We start from the raw sequence: 10,412 nt of genomic DNA on the forward strand, positions 1-10,412 counted from the left end.
GGAGCACAAAGGTGTAGTGCCTCTGATCATATAAAATAATGTTTATCAAAATGAACCCCAGGAAATGTAAACAACAAATTTTTATTCCTTTATTCCTGTTTTTGTTTCCTTTCCTTTTTGTCCCATTTTTTCATTTATTTGTCTTGGGAGAGTAAGGAAGGCAAAGAAATGGTGGGCATAGGGTGGACAAATGGAGCAGTAGAACTCACTAGACACTGTGCTGAAAATGAACTGTACAACTTCTGAGTGAGGAAGGGAGGAAAAAAGTAGGAGAAAGCCAAGCAAGAGGTGATATTGTTCAAAAAGAAATGCACTGGGGCTGGGAAGGTGGCTCAGTGGCAGAGCACTTGCCTTGCATGCATTAGGCCCTGGGTTAGATTCCTCAGCACCACATAAGCAAAAAGAAAAAAGCTAGAAGTGGTACTGTGGCTCAAGTGGTAGAGCGCTAGCCTTGAGCTGAAGAGCTGAAGGACAGTGCCCAGGCCTAGAGTTCAGGCCCCATGACCGGACCCCCCCACCCAAAAAAAGAAATGCACTCTTTTTTTCACCCCTCTGTACATCACTTTTACAATAACAAAAATATGCAAAAAATCAGTTACTCTTTTAAAGACATATAATATGAGGAATGCACTTACCTCTGTAATTATCATTTCTGCTTTTCCTCATTTCCTTGTGTAGAAACATGTTCCATCCAGTGTAATTTTTCTTGTGCTTAAAAGATAATCTGTAACTTTTCTTGTAGAGCAGGATGGCTGATAGTGAGTTCTTTCAAGCTTTTGTAGATTTGAAATTTCTTTTCTTTTTGAAAAGGTATTTTCTATGTTTAAAACATTAGGTTGACAGATCTTTTCTTTTAGCACTTTAACATTTTTCTGATCTCTTCTTACTTGTACCATTTCCAATAAGAAATCTACTGTCATCCTTATCATTGTTCCAAAGTATATACCTTATCTCTTTTTCTTCCGTTTCCCTTTTTCCCCCTTTTTTCCTGATTTTGATGAATCTGATTAGGATGTAATTTGGTACTGTTTTGTTCCGGTTTCTTGTGTTTGGATTTTCTGGACATCTGGAATTTGTAGGGTTAGAATTTCCAATGACTGTGCCCTCCAAATGTTTTGTCCCCTCCTTGTTCTATTTCAAGAATTCAACTCTTAATACATTGGTTGCCTGATTCTTCTAGAATGTTCATGTGCTATTCATTGTATTTACTTTCTACTTTTAGTTTTAATTGTCACGTATTCTGGTTTACTAATGGTTTTTTCTGCAATCTCAAATCAACTGTAAGTTCTATTTAGTATATTTTTAGGCTCACACAGTATAGTTTTATCTCTAAAGCACTATTTAAATCATTTAAAAATTCTACCATGTTTGCACTAAAATTTCAGAACACATGGACAAAGTTAAAAGAAACAGTTTTGATATCTTTTCTAATTTTAATATCTATGTCAGTTCTGTATTGATTTTTCAATTGGCTTTCTTTCTTCACTAGTGGCTAAGTACTACGTGATGTAATAAAGGTACCATAATTTATTTAGGCAGTTCAATACTGATAGATATTCTGCTCTTTCTTTTTTATTATTATTTGTTATTGTGTTTAAGTCGTTGCACAAAAAGATTTCATTCAACCATGCTACTCTTTCTAGTAATTCTAATACTTTTTAATACGATTGTTACAGCATACAAAGGTATCTTTTTTGTATTTCAATATTTTTTATTGTGAAAATACCATACAGAGGGGTTACAATTATATGAGCAAGGTAATGAGTACATTTCTTATCAAGCATTGTTGCCTCCTCCTTTGTTTCCCCTTCCCATCCCTTCCCATCCTTCCCCCTCCCTCCCTTGGGGACTAAAGTTATGAAGTTCGTTTTTCCACATAACGTCTTGTACATCTCATTGTTACAATGAGTCCACCTGTATCCCTATTTAAACAGTTTTTTTTTGCCCTTCCTCTCCACAAATTATTCCAACATCAAACACAGTGAAAACAGGGGTTATACCGTGGGAGAGGGACATATAAAGCAACAAAGAAAGCATCTTATAAATATGTTAGAAACAATAGCAAGAAAGAAAAACCATTTGAGTCCTTATCTTGGGATACATTTCACCTAACATCAATTTATCTGACCGTTTCTGCTTGTCTCAGACATATACTAGTTATTGAAAATAAGGGAAATCATGGGACCTATATGTCTTTGGGCCTGGCTTATTTCACTTAATGTAATTTTTTTCCAAGTCTTTCCATTTCCTAACAAATGGGGCAATGTCATTCTTTCTGATGGTGGCATAGAATACCATTGTGTATATATGCCACATTTTCTTGATCCATTCATCTACTGAGGCACATCTGGGTTGGTTCCATATCTTAGCTATGGTAAATAATGCTGCAATAAACACAGTTGTGCTGGTAGCTTTAGTGTGGCCTTGTATGGGTAAATGCCCAAAAGTGGGATTGCTGGGTCATAGGGGAGCTCTATGTGGAGTCTTTTGAGGAACCTCTATACTGCTTTCCAAAGTTGTTGAACAAGTTTACACTCCCACCAACAATGCAGTAGGGTTCCCTTCTGGCCACATCCCCTCCAGCATCTGTTGTTATTAGAGTTTTTGGTTATAGCCATTCTAACTGGGGTGAGGTGGTATCTCAATGTTGTTTTGATTTGCATTTCTTTTATGGCTAGGGAGGTTGAACATTTCTTCATGTGTCTATTGGCCAACCTTCTTTCCTCTTCAGAGAAGTTTCTCTTTAAGTCTTTTTTTTTTTTTTTGGTACGGTCGTGGGGCCTGAACTCTGGGCATGGGTGCTGACTCTCAGCTCTTCAGCTCAAGGCTAGCACTCTACCTCTTGAGCCACAGTGCCACTTTCGGCTTTTTTCTTTTTACTTATGTGGTGCTGAGGAATTGAACCCAGGGCCTCAGGCATGCAAGGCAAGCACTTTACCACTGAGCCACCTTCCCAGTCCCTCTCTTTAAGTCTTTAGCCTACTTATTTATTGGGCAGTTGTTTCTTTGAAGATTTGTTGTTGGGGGATTTAATTTTTTGAGTGCTAGGTATATTTTAGATATGAGACCCTTGTCCATTTTATAGCTAGTGAAAATCTTTTTCCAATTCATGGGCTTTCTATTGATCTTGCTAGCTATGTCCTTTGCCATGCAGAAGCTCTGCAATTTCATGCAATCCCATTTGTCCAACCTTTCTTTGATTTGTTGTGTTTTTGGATCTCTATTAAGAAAATTTGTGCCTGTGCCAAGGAGACCTAGGGTTTCTCCTATTCCATCCTGTAATGTTTTCTGAGTGTCTGCTTTGACTCCGAGGTCTTTGATCCATTTGGAGTTGATTCTGGTGCATGGTGATATATAAGGATCTAGCTTAAGTTTTCTACAAGTAGTTAACCAATTTTGCCAGCACCATTTACTGAAGAGGCTGTCTTTCTTCCATTCTATTTTTTTAGCTCGCTTATCGAAGATTAGATGGCTATAGGTCTGTAGTTCATTTCTGGGTTTTCAATTCTATTCCATTGGTCCTAATGTCTGTTCTTGTGCCAGTACCAAGCTGTTTTGATTACTATGGCTTTGTAATAGAGTTTGAAATTTAGAATTGATATTCCTCCAGCACTGTTCTTTCTGTCAAGGGTCGTTTTGCTATTTAGGGTCTTTTATTGTTCCATATGAATTTTTGGATTGCCTCTTCTATTTCCTTGAAGAATGAGGTTGGAATATTGACAGGTATTGCATTGAATTTGTAGATAGCCTTGGGAAGTATTGCCATTTTCACGATGTTGATCCTTCCAATCCAGGAGCATGGAAGGTTTTGCCACTTTCTAAGTTCTGTTTTGATTTCCTTTTTCAGGCTTTTAAAGTTTTCATCACTTCTTTGGATAAGTTAATTCCTAGGTATTTTGATTTTTGTGGGCTATTACAAATGGAGTTGCTTTCCTGATTTCAGCCACATTTCTCATTGTTGGCACACAGAAAAGCCATTGATTTTTGAGGGTTAATTTTTTTATTTGGGGGGGGGCGGTCATGGGGTTTGAACTCTGAGCTTGGGTGCTGTCCCCTCACTCTTCAGCTCAAGGTGAGTGCTCTACCGCTTGAGCCACAGGGCCACTTCCGGTTTTCTAGTTGTTTATTGGAGATAAGAGTCTCACGGACTTTCCTGCCTGGGCTGGCTTTGAACTGCAATCTTTAGATCTGAGCCTAATGAGTAGCTAGGATTACAGGTGCGAGCCACTGGCGCCTGGCTGAAGGTTAATTTTATACCCTGCTACTTTGCCAAAGTTTTAAATTAGCTTGAATAATTTGGGAGTGGAGTCCTTGGGAATGGTATCTTTTAAATATGGTTTGTTCCTCCATGAAGTCATGCTAAAATTTAAACTCTATTATCAGGCATTAAAATAGTAGAAAATCTGACTATGATATTTAGAGATGGGGTTTGGTTTTAGTGCTGGACACTGGTGTGTCACATATGTAATCCTAGTTACTCAGGAGACTGAGATCTGAGAATCACAGTTTGGAGCCAGCACAAACAGACAATTCAGAGACTCTTATCTTCAGTTACCCACCAAAGAGCTAGAATGGAGGTGTGGCTCAAATGGTAGAGTGTCAGCCCTGAGTAAAAATCCAAACAAAAGCATGATACCCTAAGTTCAAGTCTTGGTGCTAATACGCACACACGCACACACACACACACAATTATGGGTTGCACAGCTCTAAGCCTCAACTAAGCTAAATGTACAATCAAAATAATACTTACCTCCTGAATACTAGAAGGGTTAAATGAGGTGAGGAATTGGAAAATGCCAAGGGCAATGCTTGATTCATAAGGAATGCTTGGCAAATACTAATTAACAAGTAACACCTCAGTATTTGCTGTTCGTGATTGATTTCACTTTTTGTTTGTTTGTTTTTTGGTTTGTTTCTTTTTGAGTCACTGATTTTGGAGTTTTCTTTTTAATAACAACTTGAGGTAATATCTATATTTGAGATAAACAGCAAGTAGAAAGGCCCTGTTTAGGATATACTCTGGGAGTTTACAGTCCATGTGGGTTTGTTAGAGTGGGCAACATCTAGGCTGTTCCAAACCCAGGGACAGCCATGGGCACAACAATCATCACAAATTTTTTTTTGCCAACAGCTGCCAAGTTCTTTGGGTAAATATGTCTTAAAGGGACACACATTGAATTTTATGTTCCTGCATATCATGTCAAATAATTAAAAAGTGAGCATAGATCAAGAGCTGGTGGGAATAAACCAGAGATCTGAAATGCAGAGAAGAATTCAAATGAAAAATGAAAAGCACCCAAAGGCAATCTCTCACCTAATTCTCAGTTTTGTTGAAGCTGTGTTAACACAAATATAGAGCTCTCTTTTTCTTTCTTTCATTCTTTTTTGTGAGAAATACCTTTCTGAAGAGAAAATAAATACAAATTATGAATCATCCCTGACTTAGGAGAATATGTGGCAATCAGGTTGGCCTGCTTTCCCTGCCACAGTAAAAGCCTATCAAACATGGAGACCTCAGCCTGGAAGAAGAGTAACATTTCTGCTAAGCCATCTAAGTGACAATTGCATCTGTCCTCATGCTGAGGGAAGACAGCAAGTTAATCTTCCTTACCCCATCATCCACCATATGATGAGTGTTAACTAGAGTGAAAGTCTTGTTTGATGATGTGATATAGACAGGTATTCCAAGATTTCACACTGGTTCCCTGGGCTATAACCCACACTCATTGTAAACACCGCAATACTGTCTTGTGTAATGTTAGAAGACCTTGCAGGAAAATAATAGCTAACGTCTCTCAAGTGCTTACTACATTTTGGGCATTTTGTTTACACAGAGAGATATGAGATTTGAACTCTGGATGAGCAGACAGCACTACTATACTGCCTTCACTGCCACACTTTCTAGGAGCCTGTTTTTACACTTCACATCTCTTGGGCACAGAAAAAAAATCATAGAAATTTTCAGCTTCTTTTTGGATTATCGTAAATGGCTAAAAATATGACAGGGAAAAATCCCAGCATCCATAATTTTGGCAGCCTGCTAGCCAGGGCCAAAACAGATAGATGTGCATTTCTTGTATTCTACAAATGCACTCAGCCAAGTTGGAGCAATGGGCTAGTTCATTAAAAAAAAAATTCTTGCTTCATTTGCCAGGCTCATAGAAAGTGGCGCTTTATAATATACCAAACTAGGAGAGACTAATTTTATAGTTTGCACAAAGCTGTGTTATGAGTTAAGTGGAAAACAGAAAGAGTCTGTTGGCATGCTGATATTCACTGTCAGCTGTGTGGAGAAAGGCTGCCTTGGAAACCAATATGTCTGTACCCTGACCCTCATCTCCTCAGTAGCCTCATGATATTCCTAGCGCTTTCTCTCCAATTTCATTTCCTTGAGCAGTAATAATCATGATTTCACAGAACAGGGTCTTCACCAGCACATACAGCATTATTAGATTAATTATAAAAAGGCAGCTCTGATCCATAACTCAGTTTCCTCTTTTCATTATTTATTTATTTTTAATAAGCTTTTTATTGTGAAAATACTGTTCAGAGGGATTACAGTTACATAAGCAAGATAATGAGTACATTTCTTATTAAGGATTGTTGCTTCCTCCTTTGTTTTCCCCCTACCATCCCTTCCCTCCCACCTCCACAACTACACTCCCCTTCCTTCCTTCCTTCCTTCCTCTTTCCTTCCTTCCTTCCTTCTTTCCTTCTTTCCTTCCTTCCTTCCTTCCTTCCATTTTATTGACATTATAGTTTATGAGGGTAACGCTTAAAGTCTTAAAGTCTTTAAAGGTATTCATTAATATAGTGTTTATCTCTGACTTTCTGGTTGCTGTTTCCCCTTCCTCATTTCTCCTGATCTAGCCTGCCTCAATATATAGAATCCTAAAAGGCTGAAGTCATGGAAATAGAGTAGAATAATGTTTATCAGTATCTAGAAGATCATGGAAACTTATTGTTTAAAGTGTACAATGTTTCAGTTAGATAAAAAGAATATGTTTCCAGAATTGTTATATAATGGTGTATTGTTGATTATTGAGTAATTATTGAGTATTTTAGATTATTGAGTAAAATAGTAAATTTTAAACGTCTCACCAAAAATTATAACCATGTGATACATATGTTAACTAACTTGTATCAATCATTCCACAATATATACACCTATCAGAATATCACATTGCACCTTATAAATGCATGTACTTGTTAATTTTAATGGATATTAATTTAGAAAATCGGAAAAGACAGCTGTGCTAAAACAAGAAATTAGGAAGACACTCCTTCCTCAGGGCTGATGTAGCTTCCACTCAGGATGTATAGTTGGGAAATGAGACTGGAGTGTATTTCACTTTTATTTCCACTCTCATACCACAGGGGTCTTTATGAAGAAGATATCCTGTGTGATCTACACAAGAAGGGCCAAACCCATCTGTCCGTAGGAATCTCTTCTTGATTTGGCCTTCAAGAACATGTTGAAAGTTATTGTGTAATAGAGCAAAGTGGAGGTAGGGAAAATGAAAGTAAGTGAGGGACTCAGTCTAATTAATGTACTGTGGTGAAAAATCATTGTGAAACTGCTTTGAACAATTAGCATATACAAAAAATGAATCACAAGAAGGAAAAACAGGTCCTGTGTGGAGGTACTAGTGGGAGGGAGAGGGAAAAGGGAGAGGACATAGCAGGGTGAAAATGGTTGGTTGAAATATTTGACATACATGTGTGAAAATGGAATAATGAAGCATGTTGAAGTTTATTTGGAAAGTAGGGAGGGAAAATGAGGGAGAGTGGCAGGGTGGGGGATGGGGACTGTGTCTGATGAAGGTACAATGTATGCATTTATGGACATGTCAACATCAACCCTCCTTTGTAAAACTAAGTGATACTAATAAAAATGTGAATAAGAGACCACTGGATTTATCTGAAATTTACAAAATTGTTTTGCAACTTACCCTAGATCATTCCCTAACTAGATAATAAGGCTGAGGTGATGGAGATGAGTGATTTATCTGTTTTTGCAATCTGCCTAGAACGTGTTGACCTGTGTGCCCAGGAACCAGACAACACTTATATAGAGAAACTGAATTGTGTGTGTGGTGGAAGGGGCCCACAAATGATGTTGTATTCACGTTCAGAAACACACTGCTCACATTTCTCCCTCTCCTACAGGCCACACCCATTAGCTAAAACCCTGCTGTCTATTCCCTTTCTATAAATTTATTCTACATTTCACCAGCAGTAAAATACACTTCCTTTAAAGGTAAATTCTCCTGGAAATAAATGAAGCTTCCATTTGTTCTAACTCTTAGGAGATAGATTTCACTGTCTTTTATTGTTGTCTTTGGAGCCCAGGGATGAGTGATTGGCTTGGGTAATATTCAAAGCAGCCTCAGTCAGCCTGCCAGGACCATGTAACTCAAACCCTTGTCCATGTGCTCCATGTAGCAGGAAACACAGGCTGCTGTCTATAAAGCTGGAGAATGCCACAGGGAAATGAATACTCCTGAGAATGGCAAGGTTCATATCTTGAAATAGAATTCTCAGACACAGAGGAAATCTATATTAATCAGTTGAAATAAAAGGCCATTTTATTTCCGACTTAGACTGTAGTCAATAGCTGGAGTGATTTTCAAGCAATAAATTCTGATAAATACTGAATTAGGTGCTCAAGTGAGGTATGTAGGTATGTAGGTATGGGGCGATATAGAACTGTATCTTGTCCCTGGGTCTTCAAAGGACTTTTAAAAATAAAAAAGTACATATGAATGAAAGGAAAGCAAAACAAGTTCTGTTTGGGGGGTATGTAGCAGCAGGAATGGGCAAAGCTAATGAACAGGGTGAATGAAGGTGAATATGGTTCAAGAACTTTATATGCATGTGTAAAAATAGAACAATAAAACCTGTTGAAATTATTTTAAGAAGGAGAGTCAGTAGCAAGGAAAGAGATGGAGGGGAGGAATTTGATTGGGACACATTGTACATGTAAGGAAGTGTCACAATGAAACACCTTTGCACGAGTAATTCATGCTAATAAAAATCTCAGAGACAAAAGAACTACCAAGGAAAGAATAAGAAAGTTCTAAATTCTGGATGACAATTCTTCTTTTAATGAGAATTTTGAATAATGGTGGTAAAATACTTGTGAAATATACTACCTTAGCGATTTTAATTGTATCGGTCAATAGAATTATGTACACTCACTATATGATACAACTAATGCCTAAAAAACTCTTATCATATTCTAAAAGAAACCCATTATAACAAATCTCTACCAGTCACTAGAAGCACCGTTGTACAGTCTCTAGAATGTTTACACCTACCTACCCTATACAAAAGCAAACTTTCTAGGATGTTTACACACATGATAGAGACCATTGCTTATTTTTCTTGGTTGTGATGCTCAAATTTAACTCAGAAAAAATATTCCTTTAAGCTAAAAAAATAGAATGGAAGAAAGACAGCCTCTTCAGTAAATAGTGCTGGAAAATTGGTTTAACACCTGTAGAAAACTAAAGCTAGATCCTTCTATATAACTCTGCACCAGAATCAACTCCAAATAGATCAAAGACCTCAGAGTCAAAGCAGACACCCTGAAAACATTATAGGAAGGAATAGGAAAAAACTATGGGGCTCCTTGGCACAGGTAGAAATTTTCTTAATAAAGACCCAGAAACACAGCAAATCAAAGAAAGGATAGACAAATGGGATTCCATGAAACTGCAGAGCTTCTGCATGGCAAAGAACATAGCTAGCAAGATCAATAGAAAACCTATGGATTGAGAGAAGATCTTCACTAGTCATAAAATGGACAAGGGTCTCATATCTAAAATATACTTAGAACTCAAAAAAAATTAAATCTCCCAACAACAAAACCTCAAAGAAACAACTGTCTGGTAAATAAGTGGGCTAAAGACTTAGAGACTTCTCTGAAGAGGAAATAAGAATGGCCAACAGACATGTGAAGAAATGCTCAAATTCTCTAGCCATAAAAGAAATGCAAATCAAAACAACATTGAGATTCCACCTCACCCCAATTAGAATGGCAATAATCAAGAATTCTAATAACAACAGATGCTGGAGGGGCTGTGGACAGAGGGAACCCTACTGCATTGCTGGTGGGAATGTAAACTTGTTGAACCTCTTTGGAAAGCAGTATGGAGGTTCCTCAACATAGAGCTCCCTTATGACGCAGCAATTCCATTTTGGGACATTTACCCAAAAAAAATCACAAACAAGGCCATATTAAAGCTACCAGCAAAACTATATTTATTGCAGCATTATTTACCATAGCTAAGATATGGAACCAACCCAGATGCCCTTCAATAGATGAATGGATCACGAAAATGTGAGATATATATATATATATATATATATATATATATATATATATATATATATATATGCATTCTATG

This window comes from Dipodomys spectabilis, unplaced genomic scaffold (genome assembly GCF_019054845.1).
Source record: "Dipodomys spectabilis isolate Male_0828 unplaced genomic scaffold, ASM1905484v1 ptg000132l, whole genome shotgun sequence".
NCBI classification, from domain to species: domain Eukaryota; kingdom Metazoa; phylum Chordata; class Mammalia; order Rodentia; family Heteromyidae; genus Dipodomys; species Dipodomys spectabilis.